This window comes from Pristiophorus japonicus, chromosome 1 (assembly GCF_044704955.1).
Source record: "Pristiophorus japonicus isolate sPriJap1 chromosome 1, sPriJap1.hap1, whole genome shotgun sequence".
Taxonomy (NCBI): Eukaryota; Metazoa; Chordata; class Chondrichthyes; family Pristiophoridae; genus Pristiophorus; species Pristiophorus japonicus.
Window position 1 is genome coordinate 393,675,272 of NC_091977.1, and position 23,485 is coordinate 393,698,756.

Consider the following 23,485-nt stretch of genomic DNA (forward strand, 5'->3'; position numbering starts at 1 on the left):
ATCTTAAACACGGCTATCATATCGCTCCATAATCATTGATGTTCGAACAAAAAAGTCTGTCTTTGTATAAAGGCAACCAATTTTGACGAGTATTATTGATGTCAACTATAAACAGGGTCACCTGGCTTTGCCATTTATTTTAGATAATTTTTACAAATTGTGTACATGTCTATGGCTGAGTTTAGGCTTGCAGTCGAAACTATAAAGGCTTTGCGGCTTGAAAGCATGTCCTTTCTTAAGTTTCTGTGTTTTTAAAAAAATCGGTGACACTTCATTTGTCCATCTCTCATTACCATAAAACCATTAAGAGTCAACTGCATAGTGTGGGACTGGAGCTACATATAGGACCTTCCCTGAAGTACAATTATGAATCAGTTGGATATTGTTGTGTATCCATAAAGCATGCACTCCCATGTTCCGCCACCAGAGAGCTCATCCCCTGACGTCCCAAGGGATCCCAGCATCTCTTGGGAGCACTGTATATAAGCCGGCCACTAAGGCCTGTTCCTCACTCTGGAGTGTCTTATTAAAGACTGAGGTCACTGCTACTTTAACCTCCCTGTGTGCAGCCTCATCTGTGATAGGAACACAATATTAACAACTCTCTGAGTGAAGAAGTTTCTCCTCATCTCAGTCCTAAATGGCGTACCCTTTATCCTAAGACTGTGTCCCCTGGTTCTGGACTTCCCCAACATCGGGAACAATCTACCCGCATCTAACCTGTCCAGTCCCGTCAGAATCTTGTATGTTCTTGGTTATCAGTGAACCGCAGTTTGGTCTGATCCAAGTGCTTTTTGCACATTTGTCCATTCCAAAGTTTTGCAACAAACACTCGATTCCCCTCCTTGGCTAACACAGTGCCAGCAACTCATTTGGGACCATGACCATAATTAAGAACAAACACCGGGTCATTAACTTCAATGTCACATGATACAGCTACGCGATCGCGGTACATGTTATGCCAGTGACGCTGGGTTTCTACATGATCATTGAGATCCAGGTGGACTAAGGAGACCCTGGTTTTGAGTGCTCTCTTCATTATCAATTCTGCAGAGGGAACCCCGGTAAACGAGTGGGGTCGCATGCGGTAGCTGAGCAGAATCCAAGATAGCCGGGTCTGCAGGAACCGTCCATCACGCATTTCCAGCTCTGCTTGATGGTTTGGACTGCGCATTCCACTTGACCATTGGATGCGGGCTTAAAGTAAACTCTCCCTCCTCGTCCTTCTCGACCAGTCTGCAGCCTTTGACACGGTTGATCACACCATCCTCCTCCAACGCCATTCCACCATTGTCCAGCTGGGTGGGACTGCACCCACCTGGTTCCATTCTTACCTATCTAATTGCAGCCAGAGAATCACCTGCAATGGCTTCTCTTCCTGCTCCCACATCATTACCTCTGGTGTCCCCCGAGGATATATCCTTGGCCTCCTCCTATTTCTCATCTACATGCTGCCCCTCGGTGTCATAACAACATAAGGATTAGGAGCAGGTGTAGGCCATAGAACCCCTCGAGTCTGCTCTGCCATTTAATACGATCATGGCTGATCTTTGTCCTCAACTCCATTTTCCCGCTCGATCTCCATATCCCTTCATTCCCCTAGAGTCCAAAAACCTATCTATTTCAGCCTTGAATATACGCAATGACTCAGCATCCACAGCCCTTTGGGGTAGAGAAGTCCAAAGATTCACAATCCTAAGTGAAGAAATTCATCTTCATCTCAGTCTTAAGTGGCCGACCCCTAATCCTGAGACTATGCCCCCTAGTTCTAGACTCTCCGGCCAGCAGAAACAATCTCTCAGCATCTAGTCCTGCAGAAAAGGAGCATTTGTTCATTTTGTCACCTAGTGCCAGTTCCAAGTCAGGTACAATACTAGCCAGATATGCAACTACACCTGCCAAAGAGCATCACTCTGCTACACCAGTATGTTTTCCTTTTATCACACTCGTTTACCTTTTGGTTTCTCTGAGAATGTGCAAGATAATGTTAAGTGTGTGAAAACTTTTATTGAGTAGACTCATGCCACTGGGAATTGCACTGTTACAAGCTCATTCATTTCACCATTTTGAAGACAATGTTCCGGTCTACCTTGCTACAGTGGCTCTGAATCTACAATTAGTTTACATCAGAATTGCTCAAATCCAACAGCACTTTACATTACATTATGAGGAGTCATTTCATGTATCAGAATTTGTTTTGTTAAACCTTCCTGTTATGATTAATGGAATTTTTTATGTTATTCTAAAGCAAATAGCCAGGTCAGCTGCCGATGTCATCACTTCACGCCACCACATCCTCAGCAAAGGATACTGGATGGTTTAACAAAACAACTGAGGCTGGGTCTCCACCCAGAATGTTAATTGTCGGATGCTGACAAATCGGCTGTGTATTTCCAGCATTTTCTGTTTTTACTTCAGAAAGCCAACATATATACTTTAAAAAAAAAGTTTTGTATTGTGGTTAACAAGATTGATCAATATGCTGCAAGGTAGAGTCATCCACACTGACAGAAAGCTCATTTGTTCACCTTGGATGCTTTCCTGCAAACTAGCCCAGGGACAGCAAAAACTATAGGCAAAGAAGACCTGGCTTGCAACTCTACCCTCCTGAGAGGAGTAAATACAAAATTACATTCTGGAAAATGCATGTTTTAAAAATATAGATGTTACAGAATTTCTTTATTCTTGTAACTCTCGACTATGCACTTCAACATTGTAACAGGTTATCAGAGAGCACCAAATCCAGGTTTACCTTACTACAGCATGATGGTGCCAGAATATCCTTAATGTTCTAAATGTGTCTGCCCAATAAATAGACACGTGCATTGTTTTCTAGTAGGTTAATAATTCCCAAATCTACCTTCTCATTGGTGTGGTTTGCAAGCAGAGGTTGCTGTCTGCCAGCCTGATATTGGAGTGAAGGCTGCAAATCGTCTTCTGATCTCTGGAAACATAGAACATAAGAAAAAGGAGCAGGAGTAGGCCATATGGCCCCTTGAGCCTGCTCCAACATTCAATAAGATCATGGCTGATCATCAATCTCAACTCCACTTTCCTGCCTGATCCCCATATCCCGATTCCCCCAGAGTCCAAAAATCTATCTATCTCAACCTTGAACATACTCAAAGACTGAGCAACCACAATCCTCTGGGGCAGAGAATTCCAAAGATTCACAACCCACCGAATGAAGAAATTCCTACTCATCTCAGTCTTAAAAGGCCTACCCCTTATCCTGAGAATATGCCCCCTAGTTCTAGACATTCCAGCCAGGGGAAACAACCTCTCAGCATCTACCCTGTCAATCCCCTTCAGAATCGTATATGTTTCAATGAGATCACATCCCATTCTTCTAAACTCCAGAGAGTATAGGCCCATTCTGCACAATCTCTCATCAGCTCCAGACAGCTTACCATTCCACACGCTGTGAACTTCCTGAGCCAGCTGACCTTTGCTGCTTTCAATAATACTCCTCGTGTAAGATAATGTTAACAGTGTTGTTGATCTTGTGGTGTTGCTAAAAAAAATGCCTTTCTCTTCAAACAGAAGTAAAGATTTACAGTCCAAGATAGAATTAGTCATTGCAGCAATAAAAGTAGATTTTACTTTTATTATCTAAAAGACTCACCTTCTATTCAGCAAAATCAGCTGAACTATCTCTTATCATTGGCTGTAAGCAGCTATTGTTAAACCTAATCTTTTCTGATTGCATGGTTGTTTTTTTCTTTTTTTGGTCTTTCATTGTCTGTTTATGTAATTACTTTATGTGTACACATGTACTCTTTCCTGAATCAGAAGCAAAATACTAAGGTCTAGAAATTAGATTGCGCCCAAATTAAGGCACGCTCCCGGTGCAACGCACGCACATAACGAGGCTAGCAGCAGGATTGGGGCAAATTGATCCGCTGGCCACATTTGGATAGAACCAGCAAGCTGGGGGCACCATTCACGGTCCAGACGCAAGTCGCTGGTCACTGGGATGCGGGGGATGGGATGAAATAGGGTGGTGGTGGTGGGGGGAGGGGTGGGGGGGAGGTTGGGGAGGGCGAGCGGTGGCCGGCAGCTGCTTGCAGTTTTAATGTGGAGACAGGTGGAACATAAATACAAAATTAAAATACTGCGGTTGCTGAAATCTGGAATAAAAACAGAAAATGCTGGAAATCTCAGCAGGTCACGCAGCATCTGTGGAGAGGAAGCAGAGTTAATGTTTCGTCAGAACTGGAGTGTGTTCGAAAAGAACAGATTCTTAACAAGCAATAAAAGGGGGGGAGGGGAAGAAAGAATAAAAGGGAAGGTCTGTGATAAGTTGGAAGACAGGAGAGATTAGAGACACAGAAAGAGTGATGGCCCCAATTCAAATGGTAATGCCAGGTGTTGTGTGTATCTGTAAAGCATGCATTCCCATGTTCCACCACCAGGGAGCTCAGCATCCCTTGGGAGCACTGTATATAAGCCGGCCCCTAAGGCCTATTCCTCACTCTGGAATGTCTTATTAAAGACTGAGGTCACTGTTACTTTAACCTCCCTGTGTGCAGCCTCATCTGTGTTAGGAACACAATAACTGGTGACGAGAATACGAATCCAACGCAAAGATGCAGCAAACTGTGAGCATCCTGGAGAAGTTCTCGGAGGGTGAGGACTGGGAAGCCTATGTCGAACGGCTAGACCAGTATTTTGCAGCCAACGAGCTGGACGGAGAAGGAAGTGCTGCAAATAGGAGAGCGGTCCTCCTCACAGTCTGCGGGGCACCGACCTACAGCCTCATGAAGAATCTTCTGGCTCCGGTGAAACCCACAGATAAGTCACATGAGGAGCGATGTACACTGGTTCGGGAGCATCTTAACCCGAGGGAAAGCATGCTGATGGCGAGGTATCGGTTCTACACGTGTCAGCGATCTGAAGGTTAGGAAGTGGCGAGCTACGTCGCCGAGCTAAGGCGACTTGCAGGACAATGTGAGTTTGATGGCTACCTGGAGCAAATGCTCAGAGACTTTTTTGTACTGGGCATTGGCCACGAGACCATCCTACGAAAACTTTTGATTGTAGAGACACTGACCCTCAGTAAGGCTATTGCGATAGCACAGGCCTTTATGTCCACCAGTGATAACGCCAAACAAATCTCAGCACACAAGTGCGAGCAATGTTCATAAATTAACTGGAACTGTGTTTGCGAGCAGAAATGTACAGGGCAGAACCCACGAGTCTGCAACTGCCAGCAGGCCTCAGGTGACCCAGATGACTCCGAGTCCCCAACAAAGGATGAATGCAAGGCAATTCACACCTTGTTGATGTTGTGGAGGTTTCCATTCAGCCTATTCATGCCACTTCAAGGGTATGTTTGCAAGAGCTGTGGAACAATGGGGCACCTCCAACGAGTTTGCAAACAACCTGCTAAACACCACGTGACAGAGGAAGATCGGACCAGGGTGAATCAAAGCAATTTCGAGCCTCAGAGAGAAGAGGCAGATGCTGAAGCACACGGTGTGCACACACTTTCGACGAAATGTCCACCTATAATGCTAAATGTAAAATTGAATGGCTTACCCATAGCCATGGAACTGGACACTGGTGCTAGCCAATCCATCATGAGTAAAAAGATGTTTGAGAGACTGTGGTGCAACAAGGCATTCAGACCAGCCCTGAGCTCCATCCACACGAAACTGAGAACGTACACCAAAGAGCTTATCACTGTCCTGGGCAGTGTCATAGTCAAGGTCACCTATGAGGGCACGGTGCACAAACTGCTACTCTGGATTTTCCTGGGCAATGGCCCCACACTGCTTGGAAGGAGCTGGCTGGGCAAAATCCGCTGGAACTGGGATGACAACCGAGCACTATCACATATCGATGAGGCCTCATGTACCCAGGTTCTTAACAAATTTCATTCCCTTTTTGAGCCAGGCATTGGAAACTTTTCCGGGGTGAAGGTGCGGATCCACTTGGTCCCAGAGGCACGACCCATTCATCTCAAGGCGCGAGCGGTACCTCACATGATGAGGGAGAGAGTGGAAATCGAGCTGGACAAGCTGCAACGCGAGGGCATCATCTCCCCAGTGGAATTCAGCGAGTGGGCCAGCCCAATTGTTCCAGTACTCAAAAGTGATGGCAGGGTCAGGATTTGCGGCGATTATAAAGTAACTATTAATCTTTTCTCGCTACAGGACCAATACTTGCTACCTAAGGCAGACGACCTATTTGCGATGCTGGCAGGAAGCAAGACGTTCACCAAGCTCGACCTGACTTCGGCCTACATGACGCAGGAGCTGGAGGAGTCTTCGAAGGGCCTCAACGCACAAGGGACTGTTCATCTACAACAGATGCCCGTTTGGAATTCGGTCGGCTACAGCGATCTTCCAGAGAAACGGAGAGCCTACTCAAGTCGGTACCATGCACGGTGGTCTTTCAGGACGACATATTGGTCACAGGTTGGGACACCGCCGAGCACCTACAAAACCTGGAGGAGGTCCTCCAGTGACTGGATCGCATAGGGCTGCGGCTGAAGAAGTCGAAATGCGTCTTCATGGCAACAGAAATGGAGTTTTTGGGGAGTAAGATCGCGGCGGACGGCATTCGGCCCACAGACACCAAGACAGAGGCTATCAGGAACACGCCCAGGCCACAGAACGTCACGGAGCTGCGGTTGTTCCTGGGACTCCTCAACTATTTTGGTAACTTCCTACTGGGGTTAAGCACCCTTTTAGAGCCCCTACATGTGTTATTGCGCAAAGGTGAGAACTGGGTATGGGGAAAAAAACCAAGTAATTGCTTTTGAGAAAGCCAGAAACATTTTATGCTCCAACAAGCTGCTTGTATTGTATAACCCGTATAAAAGACTTGTGTTAGCATGTGACACGTCGAGTGTATATTACAACAAGCTAATGTTGCAGGGAAGTTGCAACCTGCCGCCTATGCTTCCAGGAGCTTCTCTGAGGCCGAGAGGGCCTACAGCATGATTGAGAAAGAGGCATTAGCGTGTGTGTTCGGGGTAAAGAAAATGCATCAGTACCTGTTTGGCCTCAAATTTGAGCCCCTCACATCCCTGTTCGCTGAAAACAAGGGGATAAATACCAATGCCTCAGCCTGCATACAAAGGTGGGCACTCATGCTATCAGCGTATAACTGTACCATCCGCCACAGGCCAGGCATCGAGAACTGTGCAGATGCTCTCAGTCGGCTACCATTGCCCACCACGGGGGTGGAAATGTTGCAGCCTGCAAACTTGTCGATGGTGGCGCAGCCCGCAGACTTGTTGATTGTCATGGAAGCATTTGAAAATGATAATCACCTGTCATGGCCTGCCAGATTAGGACTTGGACCAGCCAAGATCCTCTGCTGTCCTTAGTAAAAAAACTGTCGACTGCATGGGAGCTGGGCCAGCATCCCCATTGAAATGCAAGAGCCAATCAAGCCGTTCCATCGGCGAAAGGACGAGCTGTCCATTCAGGCAGACTGCCTGTTGTGGGGTAACCGCGTAGTGCTACCAAAAAAGGGCAGGGAGATGTTCATCTCGGATCTCCACAGCACACACCCAGGTATAGTAATGATGAAAGCGATAGCCAGATCCCACGTGTGGTGGCCCGGTATCGACTCTGACTTAGAGTCCTGTGTACGGCAATGCAACGCATGTGCTCAGTTGAGCAACGCGTCCAGAGAGGCACCACTAAGTTTGTGGTCCTGGCCCTCCAGACCATGGTCGAGGATCCATGTCGACTATGCGGGCCCGTTTCTCGGTAAAATGTTCCTGGTGGTGGTGGAAGCTTTTTCAAAATAGATTGAATGTGAAATAATGTCGGGAAGCACCGCCACTGCCACCATTGAAAGCCTGAGGGCCATGTTTGCCACCCACGACCTGCCTGACATATTGGTCAGTGACAACGGGCCATGTTTTGCCAGTGCCGAATTTAAAGAATTCATGACCCGCAATGGGATCAAACATGTCACCTCGGCCCCGTTTAAACCAGCCTCCAATGGGCAGGCAGAGCGGGCAGTACAAACCATCAAACAGAGTCTTAAACGAGTCACAGAAGGCTCACTCCAAACCCGCCTGTCCAGAGTACTGCTCAGCTTCCGTACATGACCCCACTCGCTCACAGGTGTGCCCCCGGCTGAGCTACTCATGAAAAGGACACTTAAAACCAGTTCACCCCAACCTGCATGATCAAGTAGAGAGCAGGCGGCAGCAACAAAATGTAAACGATGGTCGCGCCACTGTGTCACGGGAAATTGATCTGAATGATCCTGTGTATGTGCTAAACTATAGACATGGTCCCAAGTGGATCGCGGGCACGGTGATAGCTAAAGAAGAGAATCGGGTGTTTGTAGTCTAATTAGACAATGGACAAATTTGCAGAAAGCACCTGGACCAAACGAGGTTGCGGTTCACAGACTGCCCTGAACAACCCATAGCAAACACCACCTTTTTCGAGCCCACAACCCACACCCAAAAAATCAACGACACCACGCCGGACCAGGAAATCGAACCCATCACACCCAACAGCCCAGCAAGGCCAAGCTCACCTAGCAGCCCTGCAGGACCAACAACACGCCAGCCCAGCGAGGGCACAGCCAACACACCAGAACAGACATTTGTACCGTGGCGGTCCACCAGGGAAAGAAAGGCTCCCGACCCCCTCACCTTGTTAATAGTTTCCACTTTGACTTTGGGGGAGGTGGGGGGGGCGGGGGGCGGGAGTGATGTTGTGTATCTGTAAAGCATGCACTCCCATGTTCCGCCACCAGGGAGCTCATCCCATGAAGTTCCAAGGGATCCCAGCATCCCTTGGGAGCACTGTATATAAGCCGGCCCCCTAAGGCCTGTTCCTCACTCTGGAGTGTCTTAATAAAGACTGAGGTCACTGTTGCTTTAACCTCCCTGTGTGCAGTCTCATCTGTGTTAGGAACACAATACCAGGAACATGCCTACTCTGGCTCCACAAGACAAGTAAAAAACTTCAAACTTGCCTTTCAGGTGGCAGCCTCCAGCCATCCTTTCAAGGACCCCTGCTGAGCACCAGAAGAAACTAACCGCAGTTTGCACGCCGATGAATCGAAGTTCAATTGGACAAAAGGGCCTGAAATAGCCATTAACCCCCCCGTTCTGCAATGTGTCTGCCGCCATTTTACTGGGCACCTACTGAGCTGCCCTAACTAATGTGGCAAGTGGCACATTGCCGGCGCGCCACCTGCCATTTTGGACCCGGCGCGATCCAATTTCTGGGTCGATGTATTTTATTTTTGCACCCAGTCATCGCATCAGACACAACGAGCCCGAATACTCACGATACTGTTGTGCTGCCTTCAATGTGGGAATCACAATCCGTCAATGACCTGCAGTCTTGATCCAAACCAGCGTTTCCGGGATTCCACTTCTGGCAGTTGTCTAGTAGCCTGGCTGCAATATGTTAATATGGATGCTGGGCTCACACATGAAGAACGGCCACTTCGGTGAAGTACCAGAGGGTGGCGAGTGCTTGTGGAACTGCACAACGCAGGATGTGCAATATAAAAACGGAACTAATATTCATGTCTGAGCTGAAGCATCTATCTCTGCAGTTATTCGTTCAGCTCCCTCAGTACTGTACTCAATAACTCCTGCGAGCAGAATTCCCCCGGTGATGCCAAAAAATTTCACAATATCAAAAGACCGACAGGACTTGTTAACGTTAATCCATCGCAACAGTTGGATTTTTGAAAGGAGTACTAAAATTCACTCTTTAAGGTTCCATTTAATATAATAATGGGTGAGACCGGGTCCGGGCATGTTTTAACAGTTATAGATAGGAAAAATACCAAGGTATTATTAAAACATTACTGGCAGCAATCTAAGGTGGGATTATCAGACAAAAGAGAAACAGTAAATCAAAGCTGTCTTTTTTTTCAATGAGTAAGTTTGTCCTTCAGCGCTGCTTTGAGATATGGGCTCAATTCTCCAAATGCAACAAATGTGTGTGTCTGATGGCCCAAATAATAGGCATTGCTGGCTGTATCACAGTGTGTGCACTGCCCAAATCTCCATACAAGCCCTGCCCTCTATTTTGAATAGGGGATCTTGACCTCCATAACATTTGACTGGGGATCAGAAAAATGGGCACAGAGCAACTCTTAAGGGTTACAGCTCACTATATGGGGGGCAGTTGCGATGGGAACTAAAAGGCTGTCTATTTGTTCACAGCAGGGAAATGTGTGCAATACACTTTAAGATTTAGAGATGCTGCTGCAGAAGATCCACCTAAAGAGCATGGTTTAATTTGGAGCTGTAACATCATAAGTGCCAGCTCCATGGAGGAAGTCAACACCCGAGTCGGTACAGTCATCCCAGCATAGCAGAAACCTAAGTTAAACTTACCAGCCCTCTAACGGATACTATTTCAAGCATAGTACACAGCTATTGCCCTTTCTGCCTCCTACATTGGCACATTTTTTTATTGCAGCTGGAGGTGGCAGGTGTCGAATTACACACAGATGCTCAGACTTCTTAAAATGGCTTCATACGGCAAATCCTTGCAACAAAATCTAGCTGCAGGAATACATATTCATGTACTCACACATATTGCAACATGGGCAGTTGGTCATTTTCTGTTCTCCTGACATCTCTAATATCTCAAAATTACTTCTTTGCTTGCAAAAAAAGGAGACACATAACAGACAGGAGCAGACAAATATAGGACGAGGGCCAAGAAATGATTTTCCCTTGAGTTCCATGGAGAAAAACGCTAGGACCTACAGCATTGGGATGGGGAACTGTCAAGATGGAGGGATTCCCCAGACTAAGGACCAATACCATTTTTATCATGTGCTTCTTCACAATGATTTAGTGTGTCATCCGAAAGACTATTAGGTTTATTCCTTGGTCTGTGCTGCGTTAGCTACTCTGATCCAGGTAGATAGTGGGGATACTATAATGGGGCTCAGTGCCCCTGGGCTGGGATGGGATAAATCCAGTAAAGCTCCCACCTGCGATTGTGAGGACATTGCATAACAGGACAAAAAAAAAACCTAAAACTGCTGGAAATGAAACCAGTAAATGTTGGATATAGACATTAGAAAAGAGAAATAGCAACTTTATGTTACAAAGTATTTACAACAGAGAAACAGTTTTGGTTGTAGACCCTTCCAAAATATTTTCTGTTTTTATTTATATGACAGGATTGGGATCAGCTGTGATGCCTTTCATAGTTGAATAGCTTGTTGAAACACTCTGTCTAGATTCACACATGAAGAATGGCCACTTGGATGAAAGATTCAGGGATTATAAGTATCAATGGAACCATATTTCAGTAAGAGCCAGTGTCTTCAAATAAGGGAGAAAGAAGAAGAAAAATGATGGAGGGCCATTGGAAAAACAGGTTATCGATCAGTCCTTTGTCACATTATATCATCCAACTGGTGGTCAAAGGATGATAGAAAAATGTGTTAGTCTGTTTATTGTTGAGCAAACGTACTGGAGAGCTTTTCCTCTCTTTATACTTTTGCTTGTTTGCAGCACTTAGAGGAAAATTAGGCAGAAAGATTCACTCATGTGTAATGGAGCCCACCTGATTTTCTGTCCATTTAAATTGACTGATATTTCTCTAAGCGTTCCGTGACACCAAATGCAAGAGGAAAATCTACCCCATCCTGCCTAAAGTGCCTAGGGTACTGGCCCTGAGAAAATGGTCAAGTGTCGACCAATAGAATGTCAATCTTGGGTAGCTGCAAACAGAGACAGAGCGAGGCCCTGAAGCTTTGTGCTTGTGTTAATATGCAGATATTATGGCACAGGTCATTGAGGCGTATCTTCAGAATGGCTGCATTTTTTGGCTTGAGGCCCTGTAGAAACTTTCTGGAATCTCTGGTCTCTGCTGGGAGGTGCACCTGAAATGGGGTGGAGGTTGGCGGCAGCAGCCCTTGAAGGTCTGCCACAGCACATAGTGTTGCCAGTAGCTACTGTGCAGTCAGTAATTTCAAAAATTGCACAGATTTTCCGCATTTTAAAAGCCCTCTGGCTGCCAACTCACTGATATCCAGCTTTGTTATGTCACAAACGACAGAAAGTATGTGGATTACATAATTCCATCATTTGAATATCACTGGGAAGACCAAAGCCATTGTCTCCAGCCCTCACCATGAACTCTGTTCCCTTGCCACCTTCCATCCCCTACCCAGTTACCGAGCCAGACTGATCGCAACCTCGGCATTCCATTTGACCTCAAGCTGAGCTTCTGACCTTATATCCTTCCGATTACAAAGACTGACTACTTCCATCTCTGTCACATCACCCGCTTCCACCCCTACTTCAACTCATGTGCTGCTGAAATCCTCATCCATACCTTTGTCATGTCCAGACTTGACTATACCACGCTGGTCTACCACCCTCTGTAAACTTCAGCTCATCTAAAACTCTGCAGTCCACCTGCTATCCTGCACCAAGTCCCGTTCACCTATCGCCCCTATCTTTGCTGACAAACATTGGCTCTCGGTTCCCCAACACCTCAAGAATAAAATTCTCATCCTAAAGTTTAGATGAAAAATATGAGGAACAATAAACAATTTCTATGCCGTTCAGTCATTGAACAGGAAGATTCTCATAAGCATACAACAACTGAAAAGTTCTGTAAACCCCACTCACTGGTGACAGACGTATGTCTCCAAAAGTAAAGACAGCAATTCATCCGAAGCAGTACTCATAGACTGGATAATCCTATTAAATTGTCAGCTTTTCAAACGCCAGCAGAGCACTTTAACTGAATGCATTATTTTTTAACCATCCTATCACTTAAGCAAAGAAATCAAGCTATGTGTGGAAAAGCCTTCCATTACATTTCAGCCTAAAAGCATTCAGAAGAGAGAAATAAGGAAGCATGTCCTTTATATTCAGCAGGAAGAATTTCTTACAATTTATACTCTCTGTGCAGAGTTCATGAGGGTGCTGATGTTTTCAACTTAGTATTCTGCACTGTATGGTGAACAAGAAGTACTGAGGCTAGCACTATTCAAGCTGTATTTTCACTTTGTATATTTCTAGGATTCAAAGTGATCATTCTGAAACCATTAACATTATGGAAGATCAACCCTGGTGCAAAGTTAACAAACGTTTTCAAAATCATTCGAAAATAAAAGCACTTACAAATGACAGTGTGATCCAGCATCTTACTGCTTGCATTTTACATCTAACTGCTATATTTCAGGTTGACAGCACTCTTTGCAATTTTCTTCAAAACCTTCTATGGTTCATGACTACACTGCTTCATCTGTGTACTGCATAAAACTGGTGAAAATAGTTATAGTTTCATACCTTTCGCCCAGTATTCTCCCAGTTCTTTTTAAGGCTTTGACATGTCAGTAGGTTCCAATAAACACGATTATCTCCAATGAGAGAATCTGTAATGACAAATAAGCAACACATTAACACATGGGTCTAGATAGAATAGATAAAGAGAAACTATACCTATTGGTGGAAGGGTCGAGAACCGGAGGACGCAGATTTAAGATGATTGGCAAAAGAACTAAAGGCGACATGAGGGAAAACTTTTTTTACACAGCGAGTGGTTAGGATCTGGAATACACTGCCTGAAAGGATAGTGGAGGCAGACTCAATCGTGGCTTTCAAAAGGGAATTGGATAAGTACCTGAAGGAAAAAAAATTTCAGGACTACAGGGAAAGGGCAGGGGAGTGGGACTAGCTGAAGTGCTCTTGCAGAAAGCCAGCACGGGCTTGATGGGCCGAATGGCCTCCTTTTGTGCTGTAACCATTCTATCATTCGATAAGAAACACTCAGGATTTTCATCAGAATGTATTAAAGGGATACTGCGAGCAAATATTTCTGTTTTGCAAAATGCTATTCCTGTATGTAAAAACAAAAGGCAAATAGGGAAAAGGCTGCAGCAAATGGATTGGAAATATGAAATGATAAAAATTAGGATTTATTTAGAAGATCTTTATTTTAACCCAATTTGGAAATACTGCAATTTGGATGAGGTCCCCTTTTAAAAGAAAACTGGCTACGATTGAGCAGTAGAAAATTTTGCCCCATTTTATGAACTCCAATGTGCCCAACAAGGTTTGTGTCTCAGCTTGTGGCATCAGCAGTTTGAAGGAAGTGCCAGATAAATATATTTTTAAAACTTGTTTGTGTTATGATTTTTATGGTTTTCCTGATGATCTGCGGGGTACGGTGAATGCTATCTATCCAAGATGACCATTTCTCTGTGGTCATATGTAATGATAGGAAGAGTGGTGGTGGGGCAGAGCATTGTGTTTCTCTGCACTGCCAGAGACAAAGCATTAATGGCAGGAAACATAAAACAGGTGCCGCAGAGTGCCACAGGCTGCACGCTGCATGTCATCATTGCTCAAACCCACAGATACACTGAGCTCTCAGCACTGCTGCCTCCACAGACCTTCCTAGAGCAGAAAATGTATGTTGCAAAAACAAGTTTTCAACAGTTGCATGTGTTGCTTCCAACTGCATCCTGTGTTCTAAAATCCCCTTCTACAATGTAAACGAGAAAAATCCAGAGTTCTGGGAACCAAAAGCATTTAAGTTGGAAATCATTATTGCAATAAAAATGGTTCATAATTCTAACATTCTAAGTGAGTGAACCAGCTGTTTAACAATGTTGCAAGATCTAATCATATAACCGATTTAAAGTGTACTGTAATTTATTGGTGGTTAAATACAATCCACCAAAAACAGATCAAGGGATTTTTGTGAAGATGTGAGGATTTTGGACATTTATTCAGCATCTATCACAGTAATTCCATAACACAATGACCTAGAAATTGGTTCCCGTTGACAGGCCACCACAAACTGGGTACAGGGAACAATCCCAGCACCAGTAGACTCAAGGCACACCCGATATTGGGTCTTGGGCCTCATTTACATGAGTCCGATCAGCTGCACACACCTGCTGGGCGTTTCCAGGCAGCTAGACAGTGAAGAGGATTTCAATTTGAGCTGCTGGATCTCCGGCAGGGGGCCGACTTGGTGAGGGGAGTCAACCGATCTGGAGGATGGGGGGGGGGGGGGGGCAGGTGGATCGACCGGGAAATGCAAGGCAAGCAATCGGGTAGGAGAGAGGGGATTGAGCTTCAGCATTTCAACGGAGCTAGGAGGAGCACTCCTGGCTCCACATTCAGGCATGTATTTTAAAGTAAATGTACCTTTTTGGTGGTGAACTCCAGTGGTCCCTTTAAGGACTGCTGCTTAAGCCACATGCATCCTGACTCAGCTGCTTTCAGGGCAGCCCAATTTTGCATCGGGTACCTGCAAAGGGTTTAGCACCTCATTTAAGCCCAGACTGCGTCTTTTTCTGCCTTCTCCAATACAGTGGAAGGCGCACTTCCAGTGAAGGTGTGCAACCTATCTGCTATATTGGATGCTTAGGTGCCCATTTTGTGCCTGAAAAACGTGCGTGCTGCCTTCGAGTCCCTAGGCTGGTATGTTCCAATGATAGAGCACATTGACAACTCTGGAAACATGGGGAGGGGAATTTTAACTTCAAAAAATGGGTGAGATGGGATCGGGTAAGAGGATAAAGAGTTAAAAAAAAACTGAATCCCAACCTCAGCCTGCCCACTTCTGGTTTTAATGGAGGCAGGACAGGGTGGAAGCCAACCTGCTGCCAGGAGGCGGGTTGCTCAATTAAATATTATAATGAGGCTGGCATGCTTCAGATTTTTACCACCATTACAAATTTAACTCTGGCTGGTTGGGTTTCTCAGGCCTCGGGGAACCTGCCAGCTAAATTCCAGACACACATGATTCTTTCTAGATTTTGGCTCAGAGATTAAACAGAAAGTACCACCTACAATGGAAAATTCCAGGTGCTTAGACACTAATGTGAATGACAGTCATAGATCACTCCAGCCTGGGGCACTAGTGAGTTATGGGTCTTTAGCTGTTATAGTTCACAGCAACTGATGAGATATCCTGCTTATCTGATTATGTCCAGACATGTTGCTGCAAACTTCAATGATTTGAATTGCAGGATACTAGGTACATTTTAGAATTTTTGCAATTTTCTTCTTCACTGCTGGTTTGGAAAAATAATTGCGGCAGGCACCATGAGTTAAAATTACATTGTACAATATTAGTATTAAATCAATTCATATATTTGCATAAAATTCATTTGACAGTTATATTAATGATGTCATAAACTCATTTATTTTAGACCATTTAATGTCTTAGTTGTAATAGCTGGCAGAGGAATTTCAAACAACCGCATTATCCCATTTGTTATTAATGTTACACAGTGTAGCTTCTGCCAGTGGTTAGCTCATCCATGTGTCAACCAGAAGATTCCTCCTTTAGAGTTTATAAAGCTTACTGATGGCGCAATGCGCTCTTTAAACTTGTTTAACATGGATTACTCAGATATTAGACCAATTGTTAATGGCAGTTATTAAGTAGAACAATAGGGGCCCGAAATTCATCTGGACTTAAGGTCAGCCCATTTCTCAGCTGTATTCCGGTGGTACGTCGCTTAAAACTGCCGCAATACCGCCAAGACCGAAGAGTGCTAGTTTCGTGAAATCTTTTGGGGCGGTATGCGAGCGGTGTGCAGCAGGCGGTATGCAGTATTATAGATGATCAAGATAGACTTTCTTGTCGATGGATGGTGCGGCACTGCACTGTGCATGCGCAATTCTTTTTGTTGCTTTCCCCCCCCCCCCCCACAGATGCTTTTTCCCCGCGATTTCGGGGTTCAGGGGTCACCTGCACATGAACAGAGAGTTGAAGTCGAGGGAGAGAGAGTGAGAAGGAGCAGCAAAGTCTTCAAGGGTCAGTTGTATTCATAAGAGATTCCAGAGTCAAATATTAATAACAAATCATAATTATACAAGATCGACAATAATAATACATATAATCATATAATAAATATAATGGAAATGCTGAAAAAGAAGTCGAAGCGCAGGAACATCGAGAAGGACGAGAGGTTGAGGACACCCGCCTCTGACGAGACGGAGCGCTGAAGAATATCACGGAGAGATACTCCGACTTAACGAAGGGTGGTCATGGAAAGCCATCCCCCACCATCCCCCCACCCCCCCAAAGGAGTACAACAGAATATGGGACGAGATCAGGGAGATTGTTTCCTCCACAACTATAATGGTACGCACTGGAGAAAGGTGTCGTAAGAGGTGGAACGACCTGGTGATGGTAGCAAGAGTAAGTAATGATTTTATTTATGCACCCCTCATGTGCCATGTACCATGTAAATGTAGGTTCAGTCTCACACGGATGATGTTATTTATCCCAAGATTATTTGTGCTTTCAGGCAATGATAAGAGGATCAACCCAGTGTTTTGATGTGTGTGTGTGTGTGTGTGTGTGTGTGTGTGTGTGTGTGTGAACCTGTGTGTGTGCGATGTTAAAAGGATTCAAGATTTTTACTCTCATTTACTTTATTTTCTGCAGATGACGACATCTGCAATAGCAAAGGATTGGCGGCGTACAGCGGGGAGGAATCTCAATGCAAGAACCATTTAAAGAGATTGTGATCCATGCTTTGTCGCTGGTCGGGGATAGCAACCGTGCCACCACCGACATTGGAGCTGACCCACTACACAGGATGGTCAGTTAAAAACAATCCTCGATCTGTGTTGCAGTCCTGTAATGTCATGTAATGTAACTGTAACTGTAATCTTGGCCTCATGTAAGGTAATGTAAGTTTATTGCACTGTAATATTGGGCTCATGTGATGTACTGCAATGTCTGGGAATGTAACGCAATGCATATGTATGTGTATTGTCTGTCTGCGATATGTAATGCAGTAATGATGGACATTTAAGTAAGACTGCGTTACGTAACTGTACTCATGTACTTATGTAACCCTGACCCCTCCCCTGGTGCCAAGCACTTTTCAATGTTGTTTTGTACTTCCAGAGGGTTTAGACCAGACCTCCGCAGAGAAACCAGACGACAGATCCACTGCCTCTGATTCTGCGGGACCAAGCGATGCGCAGCAATGCACCCCTAGCATTGCAGTGCCTTTGCTGCAGCGACGGAGGTTGGTGCAGAAAAGGTCCATTGCTGCAAGACAGATAGGCGCGTACCAGGACATGGTGCGTCTGTCACAGGCCAGCGTCGACATAGGTCAAGAGCTCCTCAAGGCCATGGCTGCGATAGCTGGAAACCTCGCAGCGGATAGGTCGCGTCTGATCACCGTGATAGAGCGAACCGCCGACTCTGCCGATGCCATGCGGCAATCGAAAGGACCGGGACATAGCGGGGAATCCCACCATGCCATAGTGGTGGGGAGCTGCCAGCAGCTTCCAGGCCTGAAGCCATGCCTTCTGGATCACAAGCTTCTCCTGAGGCCCCATTCATTGCACCTGCAATGTCTGATCCTCAATGACAGCAACAGTACTCGGGGTACGGTGCTGCACGCCAGCTTGGTACCACCATGGGGGGGTCCAGGTTCAGGGGCAGTGGGAAAGGGAAGGGCGGGATTAAGAAAGGTGGGGGTGGTGAGTCCAAAGGGTGGTGGAGTACACGGTCGAGGTCTAGGCCGAGGACAGTAAAGAGTGCTTTGTTGTAGTCAAGTGTTCATTGTTCATTGAAAATAGTTGGTTTGATTTTTAAAAGTTTATTTCAAGTTGTTAAAATTTTCAAGTTGTTAAAGTTGTTCAAAGTTATAGTTATAAGTTTTACAATTGTATATTTTTTACATTTTTACATAAATGTTTCAATTGAATTTAGGCACTCTTGTACAGTGTCAAACTTTTGGGACAACAGTCATCAGGGTCCCAAAACACTACTCTTCACATTCAAGCAAAGTGTTCATTTATGAGCAGCTGACGTAGCAATTTTGCAGTGGCATATGCTCCACATGCCCTCCGCTCTGATGTTGGGGGGGTGGGGGGGGGGGGGGGTGGTGCCATGGATTCATCTGGAAGCTCCTCCTCATCCTCTTCCCCCTCATTTTCCTCTTCTTCCTCCTCCGTCTCCTGCACTCTCTCCTCAGGTGGTCCCGCAGTCCCCCGTGGCAATTCCTGTCCACGCATGATTGCTAAATTATGCAACATGCAGCACATCACTGTGAACTGAGCAACCTGCTCAGGGTGATTGTAGCCTGCCTCCCAAGTGGTCCAAGCATCGAAAGCGCTGCTTCAGCACTCCAATTGGCTTTTCGATAATATTACGTGTGACTACATTGTTGCTTGGCTTCTGTCGGAGGGTTCTGCAGGGGGGTCAAGAGCCAGGTGGTGAGGCCGTACCCTTTGTCCCGCAGCATCCAGCATTTACCTTGTAGCTCAGACTTCAACAGGTCAGACACAGTGCTCTCACGCAAGATGTGCGCATCATGGATGCTCCCTGCCATTATGCGCTGTGTATGGTCGCATACGAGCTGCACGTTGAGGGAGTGGAATCCCTTACGGTTTCGGTACACCTCCGCGTCCTGTAATGGTGCTCGCATGGCAATATGGTTACAGTCAACAGCACCCTGCACCTCGGGGAAGCTGGCAATGCGTGCAAATCCCAAAGCCCTGTCACTCTGTGCCTCCCTGGTCATTGGGAAGTTTATAAATTCCATCCGGCATGCATACAGTGCTTCAGTTACCTGTTCAATGCACCGATGAGTAGCGTACTGAGAAATACAGCCTATGTCCCCAGATAATGCCTGAAAAGAGCCACATGCATAAAAGGAAAGTGCCGCAGTCACCTTCATCTCGACAGAGAGTGCAGTAATGTTGGTGGTACTGGGCTGCAGGTCTGCCTTAATGAGCTGGCAAATCTCATTGATCACTTCTTTTCGGAAGCACATCCTTCGAACACACTGTCGATCGGTCAGGTCCAAGTATGAACCTAGAAACCCTTTGTGGGTAAGGCCGCCTCCTCCTCCTCCTCCTCCTCCTCCTCGAGTCTGCGATGTCCTCCATTACCCTGATAACTCTGCTCAATAAACCTTCTCACACCTGGATCCTCAATTAGACAGGTAGTCAGCAATACAGGCTGAGATAGTACATGCCTCATTCTTTTTAAATCTCTAGAATATTTTTCAATGAAAAAATTACAACTAAAATGCCTTTGATCTTAATATTTTACTCAGTACCAATAAAAATACCTTTTACACTGTAAATTGCACTACAAAGTCACTGGTCACCTCAGAAATACAGAGGTGCTGCTTTAGCTGACTGTTCCCGATATCAAAATGGCAGCTCCGAGCACTACCGTCCATTCCCACCCACTTAAGATCGAGTAAAACCACCTTTTCCGGGACGGAATCCAACTCCGGTGGTATGTCGGCAGTATGTCATGAAACTTTCACTTTTTGGGCAGTATGCAGGCGGATCTGCATGGCAAACTGTATGCATACCGCTCGGCGGTATGTCAATGATGAATCTTCTGCCAAGCGGTACATTGGCGGTATGCACCTGTTTTTCTTTGACCAAACTTGCATTTTTGGACGGTAAGCAGGCGGTAGTGGGTGGTATGTCGATTAATTTCGGGCCCTTGGACTTGTATGATACGAAGACAATATGAATGGGTTGACATTATTTTATATCTCATGATTGTTACTATTATCTATGAAATGTCACAGACCATCAGGCTGGAGTTCGAGAAGGTCTTTGGGCCAAGGAGCAACAGAGCCATCAGAAAAGTTGTGTGATGGCTGCTGTACAAAGCTTTAGGTGGTGTGATAGCCACAGAATCAATAGTTCCAGCACGGCTATTGGGAGAAGTATGAACAGGTTGTCAGGGTGAGGTTTGGCAGGACACACTGTGAAATGCTGAAGTGGGCCCTTGGATATGGGCTCAGGAAGGCCATGAGGTGCATCAACAGGGGAGGTGCCTATGACCATCGGGCAGGGGCTCAAGTGGAGCGTTGGGCCCAGTTTTGGAATGTCCATCATCTCAAAGTACGACAGAGACAAGAGGAAAACTGCACAAAAACTGTCAGGCTGAAGTTTGAGAGAGTCGTCAGGCCCAGGTTCAGGAGCCCATGGGTTTTCAGGGCGGTCAGGGCCAAGTTTGGCATGGCCATGGGGATAAAGTTCAGCAGAGTCATTGGGCTGAAGTGGTACAGGACCATGATTCACCTATGTTGAACAGAAAAATTATGTGACAGTGCTGTTCATACATTATTTTTGAAGGCAGGATGGACAAAGTAAAACACATTTAAATGTACTCACCTTTACCAAGATATACAGGTGCAGAACCACTCAGTGGCAAATATTGGGAATTACAGTGAAAACGCTAAAGATGCAGATTAACAGTAGTTGATTGACGGTCACATAATGTTAAGGGGAGCCCCACTTAAATTGATGAGTCACATAATGTTACTCACACTGCCACCTACAGGTCTTTGAGGTGGTCGACCAGCTCGTTTTGGATGGCGAAGCCAATTCCATGAAGGCGGCGTTCTTCCTCTGGTTTCCCTTTCCAGATGAAGGTGTAATCTCCAAGAAGGTGCAACCTCCACAGGTCAGACCAAAACAGCTTAAGAACAACAAGGCTACGGGAGCGGATGGAATCCCTGATGAGGCACTGAAGTATGGCGGAGAGACACTGTTGGCGCGAATACATGAACTCATTCCTCTCATCTGGAGGGAGGAGAGCATGCCGGGAGATCTCAGAGATGCAGTGATCGTGACCATCTTTAGAAAAGGAAACAAGTCCGACTGCGGCAACTACAGAGGAATCTCCCTGCTATCAGCCACTGGGAAAGTTGTTGCTAGAGTCTTCCTCAACCGTCTTCTCCCTGTGGCTGAGGAGCTCCTCCCGTAGTCACAGTGCGAATTTCGTCCCCTATGGGGCACAACGGACATGAATTTTGCAGCGCAACAGCTGTGGAAAAATGCAGGGAACAGCGCCAGCCGTTATACATGGCCTTCTTCGACCTTACAAAGGCTTTTGATACTGTCAATAGCGAGGGTCTATGGAGTGTCCTCCTCCGTTTCGGATGCCCCCAAAAGTTCGTCAAGATCCCCCACCTGCTCCACGACGATATGCAGGCCGTGATTCTTACCAACGAATCCATCACAGACCCAATCCACGTCCGGACCGGGGTCAAACAGGGCTGCGTCATCGCCCCAACCCTCTTCTCAATCTTCCTCGCTGCCATGCTCCACCTCACAGTCAACAAGCTCCCCGCTGGAGTGGAACTAAACTACAGAACCAGTGGGAACCTGTTCAACCTTCATCATCTCCAGGACCACCCCAACCTCTGTCGTCGAGCTACAGTACGCAGACGACACCTGTGTCTGCGCACATAGAGGTTGAACTCCAGGACATAGTCAACGTATTTACTGAGGCGTACGAAAGCATGGGCCTTATGCTAAACATCAGTAAGACAAAGGTCCTCCAACAGCCTGTCCTCACCACACAGCACTGCCTCCCAGTCATCAAGATCCACGGCGTGGCCCTGGACAACGTGGATCATTTCCCATATCTCGGGACCCTCTTATCAACAAGAGCAGACATTGATGACGAGATTCAACACCACCTCCAGTGCGCCCGTGCAGCCTTCGGCCGCCTGAGGAAAAGAGTGTTCGAAGACCAGGCCCTCAAATCTGCCACCAAGCTCATGGTCTACAGGGCTGTAGTAATACCCGCCCTCCTGTATGGCTCAGAGACATGGACCATGTACAGTAGACACCTCAAGTCGCTGGAGAAATACCACCAATGATGTCTCCGCAAGATCCTACAAATCCCCTGGGAGGACAGACGCACCAACATTAGCGTTCTCGACCAGGTCAACATCCCTAGCATTGAACCACTAACCACACTTGATCAGCTCCGTTGGGCAGACCACATTGTGCGCATACAAGACTTGAGACTCCCAAAGCAAGCGCTCTACTCGGAACTTCTTAACAGCAAACGAACTAAAGGTGGGCAGAGGAAACGTTACAAGGGCACCCTCAAAGTCTCCCTGATAAAATGCAACATCTCCAACGACACCTGGGAGTCCCTGGCCAAAGACCCGCCCCTAAGTGGAGGAAGTGCATCCGGGAGGGCACTGAGCACCTCGAGTCTCATCGCCGATAGCATACAGAAATCAAGCACAGGCAGCGGAAAGAACGTGCGGCAAATCTGTCCCACTCTCCCTTACCCTCAACGACTATCTGTCCCACGTGTGACAGGGACTGTGGCTCTTGTATTGGACTGTTCAGCTACTTAAGATTTCATTTTAAGAGTGGAAGCAAGTCTTCCTTGATTCCGAGGGACTACCTATGATGATAGGTGCAATGACATTAGAATGCTGTGACCCTTCACTCTTTGTAATATAGAATAGATATATTTTTATGTATAATATATGCTCACACATATATAATAAATATATACTTTTTTTCTACAGTCCATCCATCATACTTCAGACACACACTTCAAAGTGTCATATTTCTTACAGGTGCAAAACAAACTTAAATATTATGAAAAAAAGAAAGCTGAGAATTTCCTCTTGGTTTGTCCTGCCTTGGTGAGGAGCCTCTGATTTGCAAACAGAGACCAATCTATAGAGAATAATGGTCCCCTAATTAACCCAAGGATGCTTCTAATAGGAA

At 46.0% G+C, this 23,485-nt stretch overlaps 1 protein-coding gene across 1 annotated transcript in view; it reads right to left on the reverse strand.

Annotated features, from left to right (window-relative positions):
• The window catches only part of LOC139274607 (extracellular sulfatase Sulf-1-like), a 547,728-nt gene that overhangs the window by 373,397 nt on the left and 150,846 nt on the right, over window positions 1-23,485 (reverse strand). The window contains exon 2 of the mRNA XM_070891301.1: window positions 13,271-13,356. The gene's annotated coding sequence lies outside the window, so the exon portion shown is untranslated. The remainder of the gene's footprint in view (window positions 1-13,270; window positions 13,357-23,485) is intronic.